The sequence below is a fragment of the Tursiops truncatus genome, chromosome 11 (assembly GCF_011762595.2).
Source record: "Tursiops truncatus isolate mTurTru1 chromosome 11, mTurTru1.mat.Y, whole genome shotgun sequence".
NCBI lineage: Eukaryota > Metazoa > Chordata > Mammalia > Artiodactyla > Delphinidae > Tursiops > Tursiops truncatus.
The window spans coordinates 79,480,484-79,507,200 of NC_047044.1; the positions used below are offsets into that span (position 1 = coordinate 79,480,484).

At 37.7% G+C, this 26,717-nt stretch overlaps 1 protein-coding gene across 34 annotated transcripts in view; it reads right to left on the reverse strand.

Annotated features, from left to right (window-relative positions):
• Positions 1 to 25,979, reverse strand: part of CCDC91 (coiled-coil domain containing 91) — a 417,526-nt gene extending 391,547 nt beyond the window's left edge. For 5 of the 34 annotated variants that reach the window (XR_012324470.1, XR_012324473.1, XR_012324472.1 and 2 more), the window contains exon 1: positions 25,655 to 25,969. The gene's annotated coding sequence lies outside the window, so the exon portion shown is untranslated. Of the gene's footprint in view, positions 1 to 25,654 lie in introns of all 34 variants that reach the window. The other 29 variants (XR_012324467.1, XR_012324468.1, XM_019935888.3 and 26 more) reach the window with 16 other exon arrangements.
• Between the last annotated feature and the right edge of the window lie 738 nt (positions 25,980 to 26,717).

The following is a 26,717-nucleotide window of genomic DNA, read 5'->3' on the forward strand; positions in this document are numbered from 1 at the left end:
GGCTATCATCAAAAAGTCTAGAAATAACAAATGTCATCAAGGATGTGGGGAAGACGGAACCTTAGTACACCGTTGGTGGGAATGTAAACTGGTGTAGTCACTATAGAAAACAGTATGGAGGTTCCTCAAAAAAGCTAAAAATAGAACTACTATATGATCCAGCAATTCCACTGCTAGCTATATAGCAAAAAAAATGAAAACACTAATTTGAAAAATATACACGGACCCCAATGTTCACAGCAGCATTATTTGCAATAGCCAAGATATGGAAGCAACCTAAGTGTCCATCAACAGATAATGTATAAAGAAGATATGCTATACATATATATACAATGGAATATTACTCAACCATAAAAACAAATGAAATTCTGCCATTTGCAGTAATGTGGATGAACCTAGAGGGTATTATGCTTAGTGAAATAAGTCAGACAAAAAAAGACAAATACCCTAGGTTATCACTTATATGTGGAATCTGAAAAATAAAACAAACAAATGTACATAACAAAACAGAAACAGACTCACAGATACAGAGAACAAACTAGTGGTTACCAGTGGGGAGAGGGGAGGGGGAAGGGGCAAGATACGGTTATGGGATTAAGAGACACAACTAATATATATGAAATAAATAAGCAACAAGGATATCTTGTACAGCACAGGAAAATATAACCATTATTGTGTAATAACTTTGAGTGATGTATAATCTATAAAAATATTGAATTACTATGTTGTACGCCTGTTACTAGTATTATAAATCAACTATACTTCAATAAAATTTTTTTAAAAAATAAAAGCAGCAGACGCTTGCAAAATACAAATTGGAAATTGGAGAAAAATATCAATATATTTATATTCTCCCATTGTAGACTTACAAAGGAGAAATTTGGTAGAGGTCACTGGAGAAACTTTGCCCAAGTTAAACCCCATTTAAAATAGCAACAAATAATTACTACAGGCAGAGATTCTTTTGTCTGTTTGGTTCACTCACGTATTTCCAGGGCCTGGTACATTGTATGTGCACAAATATTTGCTGAATGAATGAATGGATAATTTTCTTAAATTAATGGGGGATACCTTCATAATGTGATATATTATTCCAAATACCATGTACTACAAATGTTTAGTTTAAAATGTATTGTCTAAAACAAAACAAAAAATATATTAAAAGAGATTTCATAATGACAAAGAAGACAATTCTTCAAGCAGACATAACACTACTAAATATAAATGCATCTAAGAACAGATTTTAAAATACATGAAGCAATGAGTGATAAAACTGAAATGACAGATAAACTAAAAATCATAAGGTAGAGATTTTGACACTCTTCTCTAAGTAATTGATGAAATAAGTAGAAAGAAAATCAGTGGATATGTAGATGAATTGAACAGTATTACCAATCACTTTGATCTAACCAATACATCTGAAAAACTCTACATAACAGGTGAACATTAGACATTCTTTTCAAGTGCACATGAAACATTTAAAGATAAATGCTATTCTGAACCATAAAACAAGTCTCAATAGATTTAAAAATACTGAAATCATACAAAGTATCTTCTCTAAGCACAGAAGAAACATATTAAAAAGCAATGTAAGAAATAAATCTGAAAATTCCCCCAAATACCTGATAATTAAACAACACAATTCTAAATAACCCACTATATATCACAAGAGAAACTGAGAAATATTTTGAGGTGAATATAACTGGAAATACTATATATCTAAATTTTGGGGATGCAGCTACAACAGTGCTTTCAGGGAAATTTATAAACATTATATACTTATATTTAGAAAACAAGAAAGGAGTCAAATAACTGATCTATCTCCTTAAGAAACCTAAAAATGTAGAGCCTATTAAACTCAAAGTAAGCACAAAAAAGAAAGTAACAAAGAACAGTAATTAATAAAATAGAAAATACAAAAACAGACAAAATTACAGAAAACAAAAGATGATTCTTCCCAAATATCAATGAAATTGATAACAAAAACAAAGAAATGACACAAATTACCAATATCAGGAATGGAAGAATTTTTCAATATTAGGACATTTCTAGAAACATACAGGTATTAAAATAATAAGGGAACATTATACAAAATTTTTTGCCAATAATTTCAAATATTTACATAAAATGTACAAATTTCTGGAAATATAGAAAACTTCCAAAAGTCACTCCAGAAAAATAAACAAACTGAATAGACCCAGATCTATTAAAGAAGTTGATTTCATAGTTAAAAACCTTCTACAATGAAACCTTTAGGCACAGAAGGCTTTACTGGAGAATTCTATGAGATTCAAAAAAGAAATAGAAATTTTTTATGAACTCTTTAAGAAACTAGAGAAATAAACTGGTATTTGGTATTACTTTGATACCAAAACCAAAGACCAGAGAGTAAAATATGAAATAACATCCCATATCAATATAGATGAAAAAAAAAAACTTAAAGAAGTGTTAACAACTCAAATCCACCAATATATGAAGATAAAATATCATGAAAAATAAGGTTTATCTCAGGAATGCAAGTTTGCTTGAATACCCCAAAATAAATAAACTTAATTCACCCTAAAGAAAAACCATATATCATCTCAATAAATGTAGAAAAAAAAATGTGACAAAACTCAAAACCCATTCAGTATACAAAGAAGAAGATGTATTCAACTTGATGAAGGCTATTTACAAAAACAAAAAAACTCACAGCTAACATATTTAAAGGTCAAAGACTCAAGGCCTTAACCTTAAGATCCTGAAGGGTTCAAAGATGTGTGATCTCACCATAGGTCCTAGCTAGTGTAACAAGACAAGAAACTGAAATTAAAAATATATAGACTGGAAAAGATGTAAAACTACCTTCATTCACAGTAAACATGATTATCTATATAGAAAATCCTAAGGAATCTACTAAAATATTACTTGAATAACACAAAGTCAAGATAAAAAAATCGATTGCATTTTATATTCTAGAAACTAATAATTGAAAATTAAAATAAACAATACCAATTAGAGTATCATCAAAAGTTTGAAATACTTAAGGATAAATTTAACAAAATGTGTACAAGACATATACATGAGTCAGACAATTCAATATTACTGCTACTTCTCTTCAAATTAAGATATAAATTTAATATTTCCCTAATCAAAATCCCATCAGGCTTTACTTTAAAAATTGTCAAGCTATTCCTAAGATATGCATGAAAATGAAAAGAACCTAAACAGCCAATACAGTTGAAAATGAAGAACAAATGTGAAAGACTCACACTACATGATTATGATTCTTACTAGAAAGCTAAAGTAAATTAAGATAGTGTGATAAGCAGAGAGTCCAGAAACAGGCACACATATATGCCACAAAACTCCAAAGATAATACAATGGGGAAAGAACAGTCTTTTGACTAGGTGGATATTAACGTGCAAAATAATGAACCTTGACATTTACACTGTATCATGCAAAAAAACCACGAACTTGACACAGATAATAAGCCTAAAACTAAAACCTAAAACTGCATAACTTCTAGAGGAAAATGAGAGAATCTTTCAGACCACAGGTTAGGCAAAGATCTTAAATAAAACAAAAAAGTACAAACCATAAAAGAAACAAATAAAAATCATCAAAATTAAACACCTCTGTTCAAAAAGCATGTTTGCTTGCTCTCACTTCCAGAGAGTCTGAATCAGGGTGACATTCAGGAATCTGAATGTAAAACAAGTTATTTTTGATGCCAGTGGTTGCTGGACCACTTTCAGAGAAACATTAACTTTCAGATCAATGCATTAACGAAAGTGATGGTTTTTATGGAAATAAGGGAGAAAGCATGCAAGCCTGCAGATTTTTTGGCTACTATTCTTCCTGTACTAGTAGCTCTTTCCCAGTGGTTCATTGTCTAAAATGACTAAGCATATTCACTGAACCAAGGCGGAAAGGAAACAGACTTTAAAATACAGTGAGTCTAGGAAAACAGAATGGTGGTTCCTCAAAAGATTAAACATAGAATTACAATATGATCCAGCATTCCATTTCTGGGTATATACCCAAAAGAACTGAAAGTAGAGACTCATATACTCATACACTCATGATTATCTGAAAGCAAATAATCATACACTCATATTCATAGCAGCATTATTCACAATAGCCAAAAAGTGAAGATAACCCAAATGTCCATCTGTAGATGAACAGATAAACATGTGGTATGTACATACAATGAAATATAATTCAGCCTTAAAAAGAAATGAAATTCTAATACATGCCACAACATAGATGAACCCAAAGACACTATGCTAATTGAAATAAGCCAAAAACAAAAGAGCAAATTCCACTTATATAAGGTACTGAAATAGTCAAATTCTTAGGGAGAGAAAGCAGAATAGTGGTTACCAAGGACTGGGGGTGGGGGATAATGCTGATTTATTGTTTTACGGATACAGAGTTTCAGTTTAGGATGATGAAAAAGTTCTGTAGATGGAGAGTGGTGATAGTTGCACAACAATATCAATGTACTTAATGCCACTGAACTGTACAGTTAGATTAGAATGATAAATTTTATGTTATATATATTTTACGACAATTTTAAAATTTTTAAAATATATGTATTGTTAAGAATAAAAAAGGCAAGCCACTGATTGGGACAAAATATTTAAAAAACGTATCTGGTAAAGGTCTTATATCCAGAATATAAACAGAACCCTTATAACTAAAAAATAAGATGAAGGGCTTCCCTGGTGGCGCAGTGGTTGAGAGTCCGCCTGCCGATGCAGGGGACACAGGTTCATGCCCCGGTCTGGGAAGATCCCACATGCCGCGGAGCGGCTAGGCCCGTGAGCCATGGCCACTGGGCCTGCGCATCCGGAGCCTGTGCTCCGCAACAGGAGAGGCAACAACAGTGAGAGGCCCGTGTACCACAAAAAAAAAAAAAAAAATGAACTCTATTTTTTAAATGACAAAAGAATGAATAAACATTTCATAAAAGAATGTATAAAACTGGCACATGAAAAGATGCTTAACATCATTAGCCTTTAGAAAAATGCAAATTAAAACCAAAATGTAGGTACTGGTCACATCTACTAAAGTGGTAGTATATAAAGTTAAACATTCAACTTGCTACATAACCCAGGATTCCCACTCCTAGCTATTTACCCAAGAGAAATGAATACATATGTCCACATAAAAGCCTGTCAGTGAATGTTTACAGCAGGCTTATTCATAATAGTAAAAATAAAAAACAGATACAACTAAAATCCCTATCAACTGGTAAATGGATAAAAGAATTGTGGTACATCCATACAGTGGAATACTACTCAGCAATAAAAATTAACAACTTACTTATATATGCAACAACATGTATTAATCTTCATTATATCAAGTGAAAGAAGCCTACCATACACACACACACACACACACACACACACACACACACACACACACAAATCTATAATGTTCCTTTTATATTAAATTCCTAAAAATGCAAAGCTTCAGTAACCAAAAGCAAATCAGTAATTGCCAGGGACCAAGAGTGGTAACACGGGATCAACTATAAAGAGACTCAGGGGAATATTTCAGACTGATGGAAACGCTCTATATCATGAATGTGGTATAAGTTTCTCATAGGTAAATATTTGTCAAAAGTCATCAAATTATGGGTGATTTTAATTTATTTTTTAGTATTTTAATATTATTGTATTTATTATTGGTTGTTTTAATTGTATAAATGTTATATCTCAAGAAAACTGCTTTTTTAAACCACCACAGAATACAGAATAAATAGTGGAAAAGAATATTCTGTTTGAAACTTTTATCACAGCCTCACTGCTTATCACTAGTGCTAAGTCCCTTCCTCTAGCAGGGGTGGAAGTAGAAAGCACATTAGGCAAATAGTCCAGCTAATAAGCATTTCTTGAAATTGAGGCAAGAGGAAAGATTACCTCTTAGGCAGAACTACAGTTGCTAGCAAAATAAAAGGGGGGAGGGATTGAGAATCAGAGGAAAAAGACATGCAGCATGTAAAATGCCTCAGGGTGTTTAATGTAGGTAAGCTTGAAATAGGGTATCCAAAAGATCAAACATAGGATGGAGGAAGTGAGAACAGATCATGGAGTCACCAAACTGGAAAATCAAGAGGACTGGAGTGGGAGGGGATAGATGTATTAGGAAAATAGGAAGACAGCCTTAGATGTTAAGTGAAATATGGGATGCTATCTACATCATGCTTTCTAAAGCTCTCTGCGGTAAGCGAGGCTGCCTGAGACTGGAGAAGTTACCAGGCATACCCAAATTATAATCAGCTTCCTGTCGGTTTGTCTTACTTTTAAACTTTCAGTCATACCACCACCCTGTGTCCCCAGAAAAGCCTTATTTCTTCAGATTGTTAAATAACAGAATGATTACATACTGTTTTGATTTTCTTCCCAAGCAATCAACAAGTAAGAGCATTATCCCAGCCTGCCCAGGGTTGACTTCATCATGCCCTTGCTTACACTTTTCCCCATTCTGTTGTTGGTAATCTATCCCTAGAGATCCTAGAGTCCCTTAATGATCTGGCTCAAATTTACATTTCCAGTCTCATCTTCTGCCTCTTACAGCCATTCTGAAGTTTGCAATTTTTTTCTTACACAGAACAATAGTTCATTAATAAACACTTATTATTTTTGATTGACTTTACTGACTTCAACTTCTCAAATAAAACGAGAAAAAATCCAAAGCATGCCTACAACTATTAATATAAGATTAAGCGGTCAGTTCAAAATTGCTATTTCCGAAATTTTCCTAAAAATTGTCCAAGAGCTACACACAACTCAAATATGCACAAACTTGATTATGTGTAAACTACTACTATAATATTTAAAGAATACAATGAATTGAAGGATTTCAATATTCCCAAGCAATTTAATGTGAAACATATACATATGGACATATGTGTGTTAATACACATATATATTCAATTATGTGTCCTATTCTGTGCTAGCATCTCTGCTGTCAGTACCACAATACAACCATCTAGTTCATTTTTGCATATTCCCTGATAATATGTTACCTGGTAATACGTTAAGGGCTTACTCTGGGCCATAATTTTCTTATGAGAAAAAGGTTTACACACTATGGGTAACATGAAAGCAATGGTAGTGATGTGAACAAAGGTGTAATTCTCCTAAGCATTGGTTCCTTCACCATCATTACGACTGATTCCCTGATGTTTATGATATTCCCTGATAGCTTCATGATATTCTGAAAGGTCAAAACAAAGAATATCATAAAGTAAAAGCAACATTCTATTTATATGCCTCACAATGACTTTCTCTCTCAACACACACATATACACTGAAAGTCATCAACAAATTTCAGTTTCAATTTCATAGATGAACAGCATTTTCTGTTTATTATATTATAATTATAACAACATTGCTCTGAACAATTGCCCATTATGTTCTTTTTTTTTTTTTGAGGTACGCTGGCCTCTCACTGTTGTGGCCTCTCCCGTTGCGGAGCACAGGCTCCGGACGCGCAGGCTCCGCGGCATGGGGGAATCTTCCCAGACCGGGGCACAAACCCGTGTCCCCTGCATCGGCAGGTGGACTCTCAACCACTGTGCCACCAGGGAAGCCCCCATTATGTTCTTTTAAGAATGGATAAGAACAGATAACTAACTACATGAAAGAATGCTACAGTTCCCACACACAGAAACGTATGCCCCAACTTCTCCACATATACAACCAATTAGTGGTGTTTTATTCAACTGTTATGGTTTCCTGCTTCCTTGAAAACTGACAACTTCCACAACTCATTACACATAAGTTCCCAAAAAGATGTACACCTGTCTTGATTAGAATATCTAGTTCTGTGATATTTTTGAGGCAGAATTTATATTTTCTTTTAATTATTGGCACCACGTTAAAGTAACTGAATTGCAGAGGAATGAATATTTGCTTAGAAAACCACTACACATTTTCCAAGCCTGAGAACCAACAAACACTTGCTATGTAATCCAACATCAGAGACACGGAGAAACAAGTCTACTGAGAGTCGATTTAAAAAAAGAAATTTTTTGCATGATTCTGGACCTCAACACTGCTACACAATCACAATGGAAAGAATGTGTGGTAATTAACCAGCTTTAAATGCTGAAAGTATCCAAACAATCATTCTTTTTCCCTAAGAACTTTTTACAAAAGGGGAAATCCTGTAGACTTTATGATTGCGCCTTCAGTTTACTTTACTTTTTAAAAATTGAAAACAAACTAAGTACTGGGTACTGCTGTTCACAGATTTTTTTTCCCTCTTTTTTAAAGTAAATAGTACCTTATCAGGCATATTATTCCATTTTACTATATTCATTAAATCTCTCTCCAGCATATGTGATTAACTTCTTAGCATAATGACTATTTTCCATAATCTGAGACTGTGGTAAAAATAAAAGGTCAAAGAACAATAGCAATAACAGTAACTGAGTTTTACCAAATCACTTAAGTCAAAAGTATATACCTGTCAATAATCCTTATAGACTGTTGTTAAATGTCAATATACTTCGTGATACAGGTACACTGTTTGACTGTGTCCGAGACTAATTAATTCTGGGATCTCAGCCATGATTTCTAAGAGTTTTACTATAAATTATCCTTATACTAGAACTCAGTATCTCATAGTCATTTCTTTATCATGTGAGATTTGGAATACTGTAAGTAATGAAAGCAATTTATGAAGCAAACTGCAAGGCCACTCTTCTTCATACAGTGGTAAGATGACCATGTATTCTTTAAAAATTTTTATTAGCTCCATATTTGACATTCCACCTTGCCAAAGACACCCTGTTTGTTGTACTGGAAGAGGAAATAGTCAATTAATTTTTTATTTCTATGGTGAGTGTATTAGTCAGGGTCCTCCAGATAAACGCAGTTGACCCCTGAACAACACGGGTTTGAACTGCATGGGTCCGCTTATATGCAAATTTTTTTCAAATAAATACTTACTGCAATACTACATGATTTATGGTTGGTAGAAGCCAAGGATGCAGAACCACAGATACACCAGGCCAACTAGAAAATTATAGTCAGATAATAGAGTACGCAAGGTTCAGCACCCAACCCCCATATTTTTCAAGGATCAGCTGTAAAAAAAATAATAATTATATATATAATTATTATTTTTATAATAATACATTTTATTTTTAATATTTAGATACATTTTTTAATATTTAGATACATTTTTAGTTTGTTATTATATATTGGAGTATAGTTGGTTTACAATGTTGTGCTAGTCTCAAGTGTACAGCAAAGTGATTCAGTTATACATATACATACATCCATTCTTTTTCAGATTCTTTTCCCATATAGGTTATTACAGAATATTGAGTAGAGTTCCCTGTGCTATACAGGAGGTCCTTGTTGATTATCTATTTTATATATAGTAGTGTGTATATGGTAATCCCAAACTCCTAATTTATCCCTCCCCCCCACCTTTCCCCTTTGGTAACCATAAGTTTGTTTTCAAAGTCTGTGAGTCAGTTTCTGTTTTGTAAATAAGTTCACTTGTATCATTTTTTTTTTTTAGATTCCTCACATGTGATAGCATATGATATTTGTCTTTCTCTGTCTGACTTACTTCACTTAGTATGATAATCTCTAGGCCATCCATATTGCTGCAAATGGCATTATTTCATTCCTTTTTCATGGCTGAATAATATCCCATTGCATATATGTGCCACATCTTCTTTATCCATTCCTCTGTTGATGGACATTTAGGCTGCTTCCATGTCTTGGCAATTGTAAATAGTGCTGCAACGAGCACTGGGGTGCATGTATCTTTTCAAATTATGGTTTCCTCTAGATATACGTCCAAGAGTGGGATTGCTGGATCATATGGTAGTTCTATTTTTAGCTTTTTAAGGAACCTCCATACTGTTCTCCACAGTGGTTGTACAATTTACATTACCACCATCAGTGTAGGAGGGTTCCCTTTTCTCCATACCCTCTCCAGCATTTACTGTTTGTAGACTTTTTGATGATGGCCATTCTGACCCATGTGAGGTGATACCTCATTGTAGTTTTGATTAGAATTTCTCTAATAATTAGCAATGTTGAGCATCTTTCCATGTGCTTTTTGGCCATTTGTATATCTTCTTCGGAGAAATGTCTATTAGGTCTTCTGCCCATTTTTTGATTGGGTTTTTTTTTTTGATATTAAGCTTCATGATCTGTTTGTGTATTTTGGAGATTAATCCCATCAGTCGCATCATTTGCAATATTTTCTCCCATTGTGTGGGCTGTCTTTTCATTTTGCTTATGGTTTTCTTTGCTGTACAAAAGCTTTTGAGTTTAATTAGGTTCCATTTGTTTATTTTTGTTTTTATTTTCATTACTTTTTGGAGGTGGATCCAAAAAGATACTACTGCGATTTATGTCAAAGAGTGTTCTGCCTACGTTTTCCTCTGTTTTACAGTATCCAGCCTTACATTTAGGTCTTTAATCCATTTTGAGTTTATTTTTGTATATGGTGTTAAAGAATGTTCTAATTTCATTCTTTTACATGCAGTTGTCCAGTTTTCCCAGCACCACTTAATGAAGAGACTGTCTTTTCTTGTATATTCTTGCCTCCTCTGTTGTAGATTAATTGACCACAGGTGCGTGGGTTTATTTCTGGGCTTTCTAACCTGTCCCACTGATCTCTGTTTCCATTTTTGTGCCAGTACCATACTGTTTTGATTAGCTTTGTAACTATTATTTTTATAATAGTATATAATTTTAATTATTTTATATATACATTTTATATATGTACCTATATACTACATACATATATACACACGTATATACATATAAAGAGACAGAGAGAGAGAGAGAGAGAGAGAGAGAGAAAGAGAGAGAGAGAGAGAGAGAGAGAGAGAGAGAGAGAGAGAAAGAGAGAGGGAACTAGATTAATAGGAACTGGCTTGTAAGATTATAGAGGCTAAGAAGTCCCAAGATCTGCAGTTGGCAAGCTGGAAACCCAGAATGCATGGTGCGGTTCCAGTGTGCATCCAAAGAGTCCCAGTCCAAGTGCAGGAGAAGACCAATGTCCCAGTCAAGCAATCAGGCAGAAGTTCCATCTTACTCAGCTTTTTGTTCTATTCAGGTCTTCAAATGATTGGATGAGGGCAATCTGCTTTACTCTGTCTAGTAATTCGAATGCTAATCTCACAAACACCTTCAGAATAAAGTTTGATCAACTATTTGGGCACCCCACGGTCCTAAAATTAACCATCACAAGTCTGCCCCTTGTCTACTTGGCACCCATACTCATCTCTTAAACCATACTTAATCTCCAAATAAGGACATAATTCTTTTATACCAAGGTCATAAAATGTGATATAGCTATCCTGTGTACAACTGGAAACACACTAACCTCTTCTCCAGAAGAGGAGGTAAAGTCCTTGAGTGATATTTACTCTACTCCTTGATATCCCAAAATTTAAATACTATGATGTAAAGTTAATAATACTTAAAATACTATGATATACACCTAATGCATTTTATGTTACATGATAAGTGGTTAAGAGAGGAAAAAAGCAAAGATAGTTTACATATATATTGCCATACACATACACGTGCGCGCGCACACACACACACACACACACACACACATATTCATAGCAAAATAAGGAAGAAATACTCATGACTATTACAGTCCTCATTTCTGTAACTGGTCAAATGGTTGTAGCTGGTATTTATAACTGCCTTCTTCCATTACCCATTCTGTATTCCTTTTATCTTCAGCAAGCACTTCAGCTGGTCATGGTTCTTTACCTCATGGAGTTACCCAAATCCTCATTCCTGAGGGATCTGGGCCATCAGTAGTCCTCCCTCAATTGGGCTGTTTTAGTTTTCCATTGACTTTAATCACAGGGCATGATAATATTGAGATGCCTAAAAAAATCTCCTGCATTTCAGACACACTCTTCCTTACCTCCATTGTGGAACAGTAGTCCAATATCCCCTTGGTAGTCAGGATCAGTCACCCCAGCCAGCACAGCAACTCCCTTCTTTGCCTGTTGATTCAGAGGTATGAGGAGTCCAAAGTGGCTAGGCAGTAGTCTTAATTTCCAATTCAATGGAATCACTGTGTCTTCTGGTGGAAGCATTCCTCCCTTTGGAACTAAGACCTATAGGCCAGCAGAGCAGAAAGTCATAGAAACAGGAACCAAAGTTTTGCTAGTGGCTCACGAGGGGTAATAGTGAATGGTGCCACTCCCATTTCCACCCCTTGATTCTTGGACCTGTGACCCTGGCTATGGAAGAAACAGCACCATATACTGTATGCTAATTCAAAGTATATACAACCTTGTGGAGAACCTTGCACCAGTCCTGCAAGATACTGACACCTTGCTGGCACCATAACTTAGTCTTCAAAAGACCATTCCACCATTCTGTCAAGCCAGCTGCTTCAGGATGGCAGGAAACAAGATAAGACCAATGAATTCCATGAACATGGGCCCACTTCTGCACTTCTCTTGCTGTGAAGTGAGTTCCTGGATCAGAAGAAATGCTATATGGAATACTATGTGGTGAATGAGGCATTCTATAAGTCCAGAGATGACAGTTTTGGCAGAAGCACTGCACGCAGGGAAGGCAAGTCCATATCCAAAGTAAACATCTACTGCAGTAAGAATAAATCGCTGCCACTTCAATTATGGGAGTAGTTTAGTATAACCAACCTGCCTCCACTTAGCTGGCTAATCACCCCAAAGAATGGTGCCATATCAAGGATTCAGTGTTAGTCTCTGCTGATGACAGACTGGGCACTCAGCAGTGGCCATAGCCAGGCCGGCCTTGATGAGTGGAAGTCTGTTGCTTAGCCTATGTGTAACCTCCATCGCTGCCAGCATGGCCACTTTGCTTATGAGCCCACGAGGCAATGACAGCGGTGACACGGGAAAGAGGCTGACTGGTATCCACAGAATGAGTGAGTCATCCTATCCACTTGATTATTAAAATCTTCCTCTGCTGAGATCACTCTTTAGTGAGCATTCACATGGTACACAAATATCTTCACATTTTTTGCCCATTCAAAGAGGTCTATCCACACCTTTTCCCCAAATTTCCTTGTCACCAATTTTCCAACCATGTTTCTCCCAAGTCCCTAACCATCCAGCCAAACCATTGGTCATAAGCCATGAATCAGTATACAATTGTATGTCTGGCCATTTGACCTCCCAAGCAAAGTGAACAACCAGGTGCACTGCCTGAAGTTCTGCCCACTGGGAGGATTCCCCTTCACCACTATCCTTCAGGGATGTCCCAGAAAGAGGCTGTAGGGCTGCAGCCATTCACTTTCTGGTGCTGCCTGCATATCATGCAAAAGCATCTGTATAACAGGCCTGAGTCTTCTCTTCTGTGACCTGATGTTAGCAAACTTCCCATGAAGCCAGAGGTGCAGTCTGGAAAAAGAAGACACTGTAGCAGAGTAGGGCCCATGGACATTTGGGCCACTTCTTCAACTTATCTGTGCCTCCAGGGCCTGCTCGGGCCTGCTCAGATATATACCACTTCCACTTGTTGATGGAGTGCTGCTGTGTCACGTGCCCAGCTTTATGGCTTGGTGGGTCAGATAACACTCACTTCATGATGGGCAGCTAAGGTCACATGGTAACTTGGTGGCCCATGGTTATGCAATCAGTCTCTAAGGCCCAAGTGTAGGCCAACAGCTGCTTCTCAAGAGGCACAGTTATCCACAGAGGATGGCAGGGCTCTGGTCCAAAATCCTAAGGGCCTACACTCTGATTCTCCTAAAGGAACCTGCCAAAAGCTCCAAACAGCATCCCTATCTGCCACTGACACTTCAAGGACCGCTAGATCTGGTGGAACATATGGCCCAAGTGACAGAGCAGCTTGCACAGCAGCCTGGACCTGTGGCAGAGTCTTCTCTTATTCTGGGTCCCATTCAAATCGAGCAGCTTTTTGAGTCACTCAGTAAATGTGCCAGAGTAACACACCCCAAATGAGGAATGTTGTCTCTAAAATCCAGAGAGATCCACTAGATGTTGCGCCTCTTTCTTGGTTGCAGGAAGGCCCAGATGCAACAACTTATCCTTGTCTTAACCTTAGAAGGGATATCTCAAGATATCTCATACCGCTAGACCCCCAGAAATTTCACTGAGGTAGAAGGCCCCTTAGCTTTTATCAGATTTGTTTCCTACTCTCTGACACTAAAATGTCTTACTACTAGGTCTAGAGAAGTTGCTGCTTCTTGCTCACTAGGTCCAGTCAACATAATGTCCTCAATTTAATGGACCAGTGTGATGATTATCTTGTGAAAGAGAAAAGTGATACAGATCCACACAAACTAAATTATGACGTAGGGCTGCGGTAGGACAGTGAAGGTGTACTGCTGGCCTTGCCAGCTGAAAGCAAACTATTTCAGCTGGACCTTGCTGACAGAGATGGAGACAAACGCATCTGCCAGACCAATAGCTGCATACAAGTCATCAGGGGATGTGTTAATCTACTCAAGCAGTAAAACTATATATAGCAGCTGCAACTGGAATCACCACCTGGTTAAGCTTACAATAATCCACTGTCATTCTCTAAGATCCATCTGTCTTCTGCACAGGCCAAACAGATCAGATGAATGCAGAAGTGGTGGGAATCACCAACCCTGCATGTTTCATGTCCTTGATGGTGGCACTTACGTCTGCAATCCCCCTAGATATGAGGTATTGCTTTTGGTTTACTCTTTTCTTAGGTTGAAGCAATTCTAGTGGCTCCCATTTGACCTTTCTCACCATAATCACCTTCACTCCACTGGTCAGATAACCAATGTGGGGACTGTGATAGCAGCTGACTGTATCTATTCCAATTATGCATTCTGGAACTGGAGATATAACTAAAGGATGGATTTGAGGACCCACTGGGCTCACTGTGAGACAGACCTGAGCTAAAACTTCATTGATTACCTGACCTCCATAAGCCCCTATTCTGACGATGGACCAAAGGGACAACTTGGGTCCCATGGAACTAGCGTCAATTCAGAGCCAGTATCCAGCAGTCCTTGAAAGGTGTGATTATTTCCTTTTCCCCAATGCACAATTACCATGATGAAAGGCCACAGAACCCTTTAGAAGGGCTGACAGAAAGACTGACAGTAAATTTTGGCAATGTACCAGCGTCCTTCCTCAAGGGAACCCTGCCTCCTCTTCATTCAAGGGGTTCTAGGTCTGTAAAAATTCAAGTCTCAGAATTGATTGATGGGTCATGACTCTGTTTTTTCTGATTCAGGCTAGACTTTGGTTCACTTGACATAGAACTTTTCTGCTTATACAGATCAAGTAAGAATTCAGTAGGCTTCCTATCTATTTCACTTCTAGGAACACCATGATCGACTAGCCAACACCATTGTTCTGCCTAAATCAGACTATTCTAATTGCCGCTTTGACTCTGCTGCCCAAACCACGCTCACCTTGCCTTTGACAGATGGATGTCATTACTCGGCCCCTGCCACCCTGGAATTCATTTACTCCCATTGCATTTAGGTTTCCCAGTTCAGTGACTGCATGCCCTACTGAAGCATCACAGAGCTCGTCAAGGATGCCAGGGCTCCCCTCACGATTTATCTCATAATATTGGTGGAAGCTATGTCTTCTGGACCCTCCCAGTTTGGGTGAGGCACTTCCTAAATGACAAATCCACTCTAACATTCCAATCTCCCTAAGCCCTTGACTCCCTTCCTCTACAGTAAACCAAGACAGGTAGGCCCAGCATTTGCAGCTCACTCACTGTGAGCCACCTTTTGGTCCATATTTCGGCCAAACCACCACACTAAATGCAGAATCTCTGCTTAGTGAGCCCATATCAATAAATTCTCCCTGGTCCAACTTCACGTTCTTTTCATGATTATGCTGCACCTTTAGTATCCATTCCCACACATGTTCCCTGGATCTGTCTGTATAAATTAGGAAGTTCAAGTAGTTCTTGTGGAGTATAGTACATTTCCCCATGAGTCACACTTTGTACCTCACCTTTAGAAGCCTGCTGGGATTTCAGTCTAGTCATAGATCTAGAAGCAAAGAAAAGTGTTGGGGACAGGTCCTGAGGAGATCAGCATTGTCTTGCCTGGCAACTGCCTCAGGGGCTGCCATTAATGCAGAATTAATCCCCTCAGATCTCAGACATGGGTGGAGAGGCTACTCCCACTGCGAGTGAGGAAGTAGCTACCACTGTGGGTAGAGAGGCCACTACCACTGAGGGTGGGAAGGATGCTCCCACTGGCAAAAAATACTCATCAAAATTCAGGGGCTCGATGTCTCTAGCTTCATCTCTTCCCACACACTCCTAACTTTCAGGATCCCATTCCTTCCCAATCAGTGCTCTCCCTATAATGTATCAGTTTATATAACTCTCACCTACTTGACTGTGAGGTCCTTGAAAACCAAGTGACATTTATTTCTGTATCCTCCAGTGCCTAGTATAGGAACCTGAAATATAGATTTCTATTGAATTGAATTTTGCTTCTCACCATAGTTCAGTTGTCCATTATTTTACTTTCATTAACTTAGTTTGACAGTTATTAAATCCTTGTTTATGCACCTATCAAAGGTCTTCATCTGCTAACAGTGCCCTTAAACAGGAAACAGACTTGTTTACCAGAGAAACACATAAAGGACTTGCTTGCTCACATTTTTCTAAGATAATATAAAACTGTCCTGACCACTAATTTTCATTTCTTCCTGAAGTAAAGTACCAGTATCCTCAGCAGGATCATTTTTTTCATCTGATCCTAACTTGTAATTTTTTTTTTCCTGACAAATCTGACCATTTCTGAGCAATATTTGAAAGACTTTTCCTCTGCACTATTATGAAGATTAACTAAGCCATTAGCTAAAAATCCAAAGTTTTCCCACAAGGCAATCCAAGCACTCCCAACTTTTTTATATGCCATAGTGCCAGGATCCTACAGAAATGTCAACTGACACTATTTCTCTACTGAGTAAATATATAACCAAATCCAAAAAATGCTAGCTATTAGGTGATGGCACTGACACAGTAAGTCTTATTTACTTAAGTTCCATTAGTTGTATATAAGTATTTCTACATTTTAACCCCATGTTCTTATCAACTGTTTGAATCATCCCAATGTCTTCTACAGCACTGAAAATAATATTCTCAATTATGACTCTCAGGTAGTACAAGATGACAAGATGCTAAGCCATTGAGTTAAATGCTAGGGAAAAAAATAAGTCCAGCTACTTTTGATTACTAAGGCATTAAAACCCCACAAGTACAAGTCTAGAGATTTTCACCAAATTAAAAAAAAAAAAACAAACAAACCTGGGCTTCTGGTTGTCTGATAATCCCATTAACCAAGTAATATGTTCAGGCATAGCACAGGGTAAGCAGTCAATAAATGTTTTCTTACTTTTTGTAATCATTTTGATAATCAATGAACTTTTTAATCATAATTCACAAGCCCTAACTAAAGATTTCCTCTATGTAAATTGACCCAATTTTATAAAATGAACTGGCATAATATAACTGCTAATAATTCCAAGTGGCCATACAAGACAAAGAATACAGAGTTTACAAAAAGAGTTCACCAAGCCACTAAACAAGACAGCAAAAATAGCAACAAAAACAGCAACAATAAAAAACTCTGGGGAGGAGAGGAATTTCTGATTTCCAGAGTTGCCATGTTACATGTAAAATATATTAAAAATATATATATACACATATATTTATAAATAGTTTTCAACAAAAATTATAGGACATGCAAAAAAAACAAGAAAGTATAGTCCACACACAGAGCAGAAAACCGGCAGTCAATAAAAATTTGCTCATGAGGAAACTCAGACATTATAGACTTAGACAAAGACATTAAAATCAACTACTTTAAATATGTTCAAACATATAGTCTCAAATCACTAAAGGAAACTATGCCTAAATAACTAAAGTGTAATAACAGTCTCATAAAATATAGAGTACTAATGAAAAGATAGGAATTATAAAAATAAAATATATAAAATCTGGAGTTGAAAAGTTCACTAACTGAAATAAAAAATTCACTAGAAGGTCTCAACAGCAAATGCTGAGTTGACAGAAGAATGAATCAGTGAATCTGAAGATAGGCAAATTGAGACTATCCAGTTTGAGGAACAGAAAGAAAAAAGAATAAAGAAAAATAAACAAAGTATCAAAACCTGTAGATAACCATCAGGAATACCAACATATGCATAAGCATAATGAGAGTTCCAGAAAAAGAGGAGAGAAAGAAAGGGGCAGAATAACTACTTCAAGAAATAATGCTAGAGGGGCTTCCCTGGTGGTGCAGTGGCCAATGCAGGGGACACGGGTTCAAGCCCTGGTCTGGGAAGATCCCACATGCCGTGGAGCAACTAAGCCTGTGTGCTACAACTACTGAGCCTGTGTTCTAGAGCCCACAAGTCACAACTACTAAGCCCACGTGCCACAACTATGGAAGCCCACGCTCCTAGAGCCCATGCTCCCCGACAAGAGAAGTCACCACAATGAGAAGCCCGCGCACCACAACGAAGAGTAGCCCCTGCTCACCACAACTAGAGAAAGCCCATGCACAGCAACAAAGACCCAATGCAGCCAAAAGGAATAAAATAAACAAATTTAAAAATAAATAAAAGAGGGCTTCTCTGGTGGCGCAGTGGTTGAGAGTCCGCCTGCCGATGCAGGGGACCCGGGTTTGTGCCCCAGTCCGGGATGATCCCACATGCCGCGGAGCGGCTGGGCCCATGAGCCATGGTCGCTGAGCCTGCGCGTCCAGAGCCTGTGCTCCGCAACGGGAGAGGCCACGACAGTGAGAGGCCCGCGTACCCGCAAAAAATAAATAAATAAAAGAATGCTTGAAATTTTCACAAATTTGATGAAAAACATTAACCTACACATCCAAGAAACTCAACAAGTATCAGCAATTATATTAAATACACAGGGGTTAAACACTGTAATCAACCAGCAGAAATTTGCAGAATGAATAAAAAGCATGATCCAACTAGATACTGACTACACAACATGCCTTAGATTCAAAGACACAAGTAAAATTTTGCACACCAGTAATGTATCAAGGATAACTGAATATTTCATAATCAATATGCAGAATGGTATACTATAAACAACCCAAGGTTTGGAGCATCCATTTTATAAAAGTCTGTAAGTCAGTCAAAAATCTGATTTTCATTCATCCAAAATGTAGTTTTTTAGTAATATTCATATAAGCCCCTATCAGCGAAGCATACTTATAGATGAATGCATCTTGCATAATACCGCAGCACTGTCTTTACTACAGTTGCAGATGTTCTGAATTCTTATAATACAAAAGTAAAGCATCTTGAAATGATCATGTAGACCCTCTTTCACCACAAGATGGAACACAAAATAAAAGGCAATTTGGCTGGCCCCTTCGTTATCTATGCCTACTTTTGGTAGGAGATGCACATGGTCTATGTTAGCAAGGCTGGCAAAGGGAGAAGAAAGTCAGTCTTCTCTGAATACCAGGAAAAAGTGATTCCACACTTTACAAAATAGCAGTTATTTCACTGATATAGTTAATCTATATGAGTATATGTGTTCAACTGCATTACATAAATACCAAAATGTTCATACCCTTCTAAGGTAAGAAGGTTTACTACAATTATAACATGCTGCATTTTAAAGTAGCTAACATTATTTCTGATCTTCATCTATTAAACCTGTAACTTTTAAAAAGTCTTCTAATTTCAAAATTTTTAAATTATTGTATTCTCTGCTAGTGACAATAAATGTATCTCTAATTCTTTAAGTAAAACTCTACAACATATAGCTAACAACAGTCTTTGTACCACTTACTGGGGATTTGACAGGGAAGGGAAGAGGATACAGGTCAAGAAATACTTAAAACAATTTAAAATTAGACAATATAAAAGGACAGAAATTTGGGTAAATATTTTAGAACTAACTGATACTGTCTCATGCTGATTTACTAAATTGCTTAATGAGTTTATTCTAAGAATTAAAATTAGAAGACAGATCCAGAGTAAGCAGACTACATACAAAATGCTTACGTAAACTCTATATTGGCATTATAGCCTACAAATAAAAGCAGATTCAAGAACACTTGTGATAAAACTCCAGCTCTACCACTCACTGTTAATACAACCATAAATAACTTTGCTCACTTGTCTGAGACTCAGTTTCCTCATCTATGAAATGGGAAAAATACTACCTACCTCAAAAGGTTCTGGTTGGAATTCAATAAAACAACATACATAAAGGGTTACTGCATGATGCTGGACACAAAGATTTCTACAATCCTTATCAAAAGAAAAACATGAGTATTTTACATTACACAAAATGCATCAGGAATTCTATCTAGATCACTGACAGCAAAATAATAATGTGGATGGAAAAGCCATTTACTTATTCCACATGCTAAACCTATAAAATAAATGATTTAAACTGGATAAAATCTAAGGAACTGAGTTTCTGAAATTCTAGGATTCTACCATAAAGTGATGCACAAAAAGTCAATGATATTGACTGCCACATTTTGCTCTAAAATTTATTACAAATACATAGTCTGGAGGACAAATTCTAGGAATATAAAATAAAACAAAGAGGCAGTGTATATTAAGAATCTGAAAAAATGTCATACACTTTGAGTAATAACCATTTTTTTAAAAATCAATTAAAAAAATTTTATCAGAGTTATGCACAAAGATTTAATATAAATTCTGAGGAAAACAACTATCCTAACTACAAATCAAGAACATACAAATCAAGTTCTCCAAAAATTCACGACGTAGAAAGCACTCAGTGTAAGCCTAGCAAAAAGAAAAAACTGTAAGACAATATTTACAATTTTGTTTTTTAAATGTCCGCAAAAAACAAAAAAAAGCCAGCAAAATATAGCAGGAATTATCTCATATTAATGGAAATGGATTAACTCTTTTCTTTATAGGATTATTTCCCAATTTTCTACTGTAATCAACTATGATTTCCACAATCAAAAAAAATACAGTATTCATTTATGATTTTTAAAAAAATGTCAGTGAACAAGAAGCTAAAGAAAACTTCCTCAATCTGATGAGAACTGTACTTAAAAAAAAACCTATAGCTAACTACTTAATGGTAAAAGATTACATGCCTTCCCCACTAAGAAGAGAAACAAGGCAAGGATGTCAGCTCTTACTGTTCCGTTTAACATCACACTGAAGGTCCTAGCCAGTGCAACGAGACAAGAAAATGAAATAAAAGGCAAACAGGAAAATATGAACTAAAACAGTCTCTACTGGCAGACAAGATTGTCTACATAGAAAATCCCAATGAGTTTACAAAAGCTACTAGGGTAATTGAATTTATTAACAAGGTTGAGAATTCAAGGTCAATATAAAATATCAATTTATTTATATAAATAATTGGAAACTGAAATTTTTTATAAGATTACCATTTACAACAGCACCAAATAACATGAAGCACTTAGACATAAATATAACATTTTGCACAAATATGTGCAAAATTATTATGCTGAAAGCTTTAAAACGTTAATGAGAAAAATCAAAGACTTTATTAACATCTTAACAACATTAAGATGTCAATACTCTCCATATAAAACTATAACTTCAGTGCATCCAGTCAAAATCCCAGGATGCTTTTTTATAGAATAGGCTGATTCTAAAAATGTACATGAAAAGAAAAGGAGCTAGGATACCCAAAACAAACACACACAAAAAGTAAGCTGGAAGACTCAGACTTCCTAATTTCAAGACATACTATAAAATTACATTAATAGGGACTTCCCTGGTGGGGCAGGGGCTAAGAATCCACCTGCCAATGCAGGGGGACACGGGTTCGAGCCCTGGTCCGGGAAGATTCCATATGCTGTGGAGCAACTAAGCCCGTGTGCCACAACTACTGAGCCTGCATGCCAACAACTACTGAAGTCCGCATGCCTAGAGCCTGTGCTCTGCAACAAGAGAAGCCACTGCGATGAAAAGGCCGCACATGGCAAAGAAGAGTAACCCCCTCTTGCTGCAACTAGAGAAAGCCCGTGTGCAGCAACGAAGACCCAATGCAGCCAAAAATAAATAATAAAAATTTTTTTTTAATTTACATTAATGAAGACGTTGTAGTTTGGGCCAAAGGAGAGACATATAGAACAATGGAAGAGAATTGAGAGTCCAGGAACAGATCTACACATACAGAGTCAATTGATTTTTGACAAAGATGCCAAGAAAATTTACTGAAGAAAGAATAGTAAGGATAGTCCTTTCAGTAAGTGGTGCTGGACAAATTGGGTGTCAATACACAAAAAAATAAAGGGCGAGAGAAAAAGAACTTTGACCCATATCTTGCACCACATAGAAAAATGAAGAAAAAATTGATCAAAACAGATCACAGACCTAAAGGTAAAATCTAAAACTATAAAAGTTCTAGAAGAAAACACAGTTTTAAAACAAAAACCTTTATATCTTTGGGTTAGTCAAAATTTTCTAGATAGGACGCAAAAGCACAAATCATAAAAGAAAAAAATGATAAACTGGACTTCTTCAAAATTTACAACTTCAGCTCTTTGAAAGATACTGTTAAGAAACTAAAAAGACAAAGCACAGACTGAAAGAAAATATTTGTGAACATATATATGATAAAGGAATTGTATCCAGACTATACAAAATTCTTACAACTCACTAAGAAAATAGACCAAAGATTTGAACAGATAACTTCACCAAAGAAGACATACAGATAGCAAATAATAGCAAATGAGCACATGAAAAGATGCTCAACATATTAGTCGACAGGAAAATTTAAATTAAAACATCAATGAGATAGCACTAAATACCTATTAGTATAGCTAAGATTAAAAGTAAAATGACAAATGCTGACCAGGATGTGGAGCAAATGGAACCATCAAACATTGCTGGTAAGGATGTAAAATGAAACAGCTATCTTGGAAAATAGTTTGGTAATTTCTTATGAAGTTAAACAAACATTTGCCACATGGTCAAAGAATCCTACTCCTAAATATTTAACAAAAAGAAATGAAAGCATATCTCTACACAGAGACCGGTAGATGAATGTACAAAGAACTGTACGTGAATGTTTACAGCAGCTTCATTCCTAAATCCCAAAAACTGGAAACAACCTAAATGTCCACCTGGTGAATAGATAAACAAATTGTGATATAGCCATACAATGAAATAGCACTCGGCAATAAAAAAAGAACAAAGCACTGATACATGCACTAAAATGGATGAATCACAAAAGCATTACATGAAAGAAACCAGAAAACAAGTTCTATACACAGTACGAGTCCATTTATATGACATTCCAGAAAAGACAAAGCTATAGGAACAGTGAACAAATCACTGGTGGCCAGATCTACTGCTAAGGGGAGAAAACGAACTACAAAGGAGCAATGAGGGAACTTTTTGGAATGATAGAAATGTTCTTTGTCTAGATTGTGGTAGTGGTTACATGACTATTATGCATTTGTTAGAATTTAAATAACAAGATACTAGATGAGATTTTTTTTACTTGTAAAGTATACCTCAATAAACCCACATTTTAAAAGACGCAGGACATGCCCTTTTGGAAAATATGCATCAAGTTAAATGAGCTAAACCCAGCTAAATGGGTATTTGGGTGGGGTAAACAGTGGGGAAACAAAAAAATCAGAAATACTGGAAATCAAAATATTGATTTATCAATAGTAAATAAGAAGAAACACATTGATACAAAGAGTTACTCTAAAGAGAGTTGCCTTTTTTATTGTTCTCATTGTTTAGACAGAAAAATAGCAAAATTTGATGAGTTTCAAGAAAGACCAAAAGTCACAAGTAACAGACTGATAAAGGAGGCACAGTGATTACAAACTAAAATTTGGAAACAACTCACCTAAACATGCCCTTTACAATTTACTGATTAAAAGAGTCCCATCCACCCTAATGTACTTCCACCCCAATTTCTGCTATGAAGGGCAAGATAATAAACCTTCAAATAGTTTTCTTTATTCATAACAATCCTATGTACTTTACAAATCTTACATCTATAGCTAGGGGTTCAAGATAAAATGCCTCTAACCAGACAAATTCCTGTTTGTCCATTTAAGCTTCAGACCAGCTACCTGGTAACCATCTTTCTTTTCTTCTTCTTCTTTTTTTTTTTTTTTTTTAACTGCCACCAAAAAAAAAAAAAGCTGTCTCTCTGTGATGACTTTCTGAAGTTTCTTTTTGTCTGTTATTAAGTATCAAGATGACTAAAATAAACAGAAAGCTCTCAGAAGGTTTGAGCTGATCACTCCAGTAAGATACATTTTTCCATTTAATAAAAGTTAAGAGGTAAATTGTAACTTTCATCACTTTGTTTTCTTTATGTTTATTCCATTTGACTTGTACTGTTGCTAGGAAACCTGTTCATAATAAGATTTCCCAGCCCACAGAAGAACCTCCTAGCCAGCCTGGAGGATACCAAACTTTGTAACCAGGGCAATTCTCTACCACACAATTTACTGGCTAGCCAGCACCATACAGGTGCACTTCCCCTGGCATCCCCCCGCTGCATTAACCTTACAGGTACAGTACAGCGAATTCCCTTAATGCAACAGAAATCGCAGCAGAAGGTAAATGATATGAAGTGTTCAGCTCTCTGATGGCAGAGAACAACGCGACTTTATTGCCACTCCCAGTCACCCCACCCAACTAAATATTCTGGGTATTTTGTCTTAAATTGTGGGGTGAAATGTTAGCCCACCCCAATGACAAGATGAAACGTCAGTCCACCCCAATCTCTAGTACCATGCAACATCCAAACTGCGTCCAAAAGCCATCATCCAACTACCGTCCAGATAAATATTTGGAGAGTAAGGTGGGCATCAGTATCTGCACAGTTCAGAGGGGGAGGGAAGGAAAAGAGCCGGAATTCTTAAGGTGCCGCTGAATCACCTATAGCTGTGACCAGAACTTTACCCTCCAGGAAATCAGCATCTGCCCCAACTCTCATCACGGAAGCAAGTGAGAGTAGCAGCAGCAACATCATCCTACCAAAAAAAAACACCTACTCAGCGCTGCTTTTAATAGAGATCCCACTCCTTCGAGCTAAGACAAAAATAGGTTTCATGTCCAAAGCTTTGCTCCGCACTACGCAACAAGGGCAGATGGAAGAAACATCTTTGAGGAGAGAGGGGACGCACTTCAGAGGATGAAGGATACCTCACCACTAGGAAAGTTACTGGCTGCTGCTTTCACCCCGAAACGCCACTTTTATTGCAACCTATGGCCCAAAGTAACGGCAAGGAAATGTCACAGACGGCCGTTGTAGAGCTTTTACCCTGGTGTACTTGGCCAAGTCGAAGGGGAAACATAAACCAGGCGCGATCGGTGAAAACTCGGCAAGGATCAAAGTCAACGTTCAGTGGGAGCTTCGGTGACACAACAGTCACGTGTACTTGTGCGTAGGCTTTCGAAAACATTCGATTCTGCAAAGCGCAGGGGCCGAAACCTGGCGGAGAGGGCAAGCACGGGTCGGCACCGCCCGCCAAGGGAGGCAGGTCACGCCCCCTGACTCTCAGGCACCGCGACCGACCTCCCGGGGCCAGGCCCGGGCGGAAGCCCGGCTGCGCTCCCCGCCCGCGCCCAGGCCGCCTCCGGGCGCGCGGCCGGCCTCGCGCGGCCCCGGCCCCAGACCCAGGCCCGAAAGGCAAGCGTCCGTTTACCTGCGCCCCGGCTCTCGCCGCCGCCGCCGCCGCCGCCGCCGCCGCCGCGCCGCTCCCCCACGCCGTCAGGTGAGCCACCCACAGCACACAGCCCTGCACGCGTGCACCCGGGCGCGACCCTGACCCGGGGAACCAGGGCCCCGGCTACACGACTTGGGGTAGCCCACGTACCACGCACCACCCGGCTTCCAGCACCTCTGCCCCCGGAAGTTGATTTCCGCCAATGCCCGCCCAAGGCCGCGCCTGTCACTCAACGCCCACACGCGCGTCACGTGTGCCTATGCTGAGGCCGAGCCCGGGGGCCCCATCTTCACAGGCCCGCCACCCCTGGCTCGAGTGGTCTTCGGAGCGCTGCCCTGGGAAAGAGGTTGACTCAGGCGCTACTTCCTGGTGGTTACATCTTCTAATTCCCCTTGAATGACGGGCCCTTTTTCTATATCTAATCCATGCAAATCAAACCGTCCCCAAGTTGGCACTGCCATCCGGGACTTTGTAGGATTGTTCCAGAGAAGAGGAACAATCCACTTCACCACCTCCAAGCAGAGTTCTCTAAATACTGGAACTGACTTAAATGCTGACGTGTGCTCAAGAAACAGTGGACTAGACAACTGCTCCATCTCTTCTTGACGTATCGGAACTCTCGAAGCACCAGGATGCACCCGAGCCCGGAGCCTTTCCAGACCACTGCTGTATGACTTCAGCCAAAGAGCTCTGCTCTAGAATTACGTACGTTCTTGTCTTCATCTCCAGATCACAGCAATTTGTAGATGCCATCTCTGTTTCAGAGAGAATCAATTTTCAGCTACCAAGACACCCCCTTTTTTCCAAACCTTCAAATAATTTCTCCTAAAGAAAAGAGAGAATGACAAAACTGACCGTTTTATTTGAAAGCAGGCATGGTTATATAGATTTTTTTTTTTTTTTGGTCCATTGCAGACTGTCCATAGATGTGAAAAAAAAACAATTACCAGGACATTTGTTAAATATTTTTCCATTTTTGACATGGGAGGCATTTGGGGAACATCTATTTAACAATTTACACAACAATTTTTTACTGTCCCTA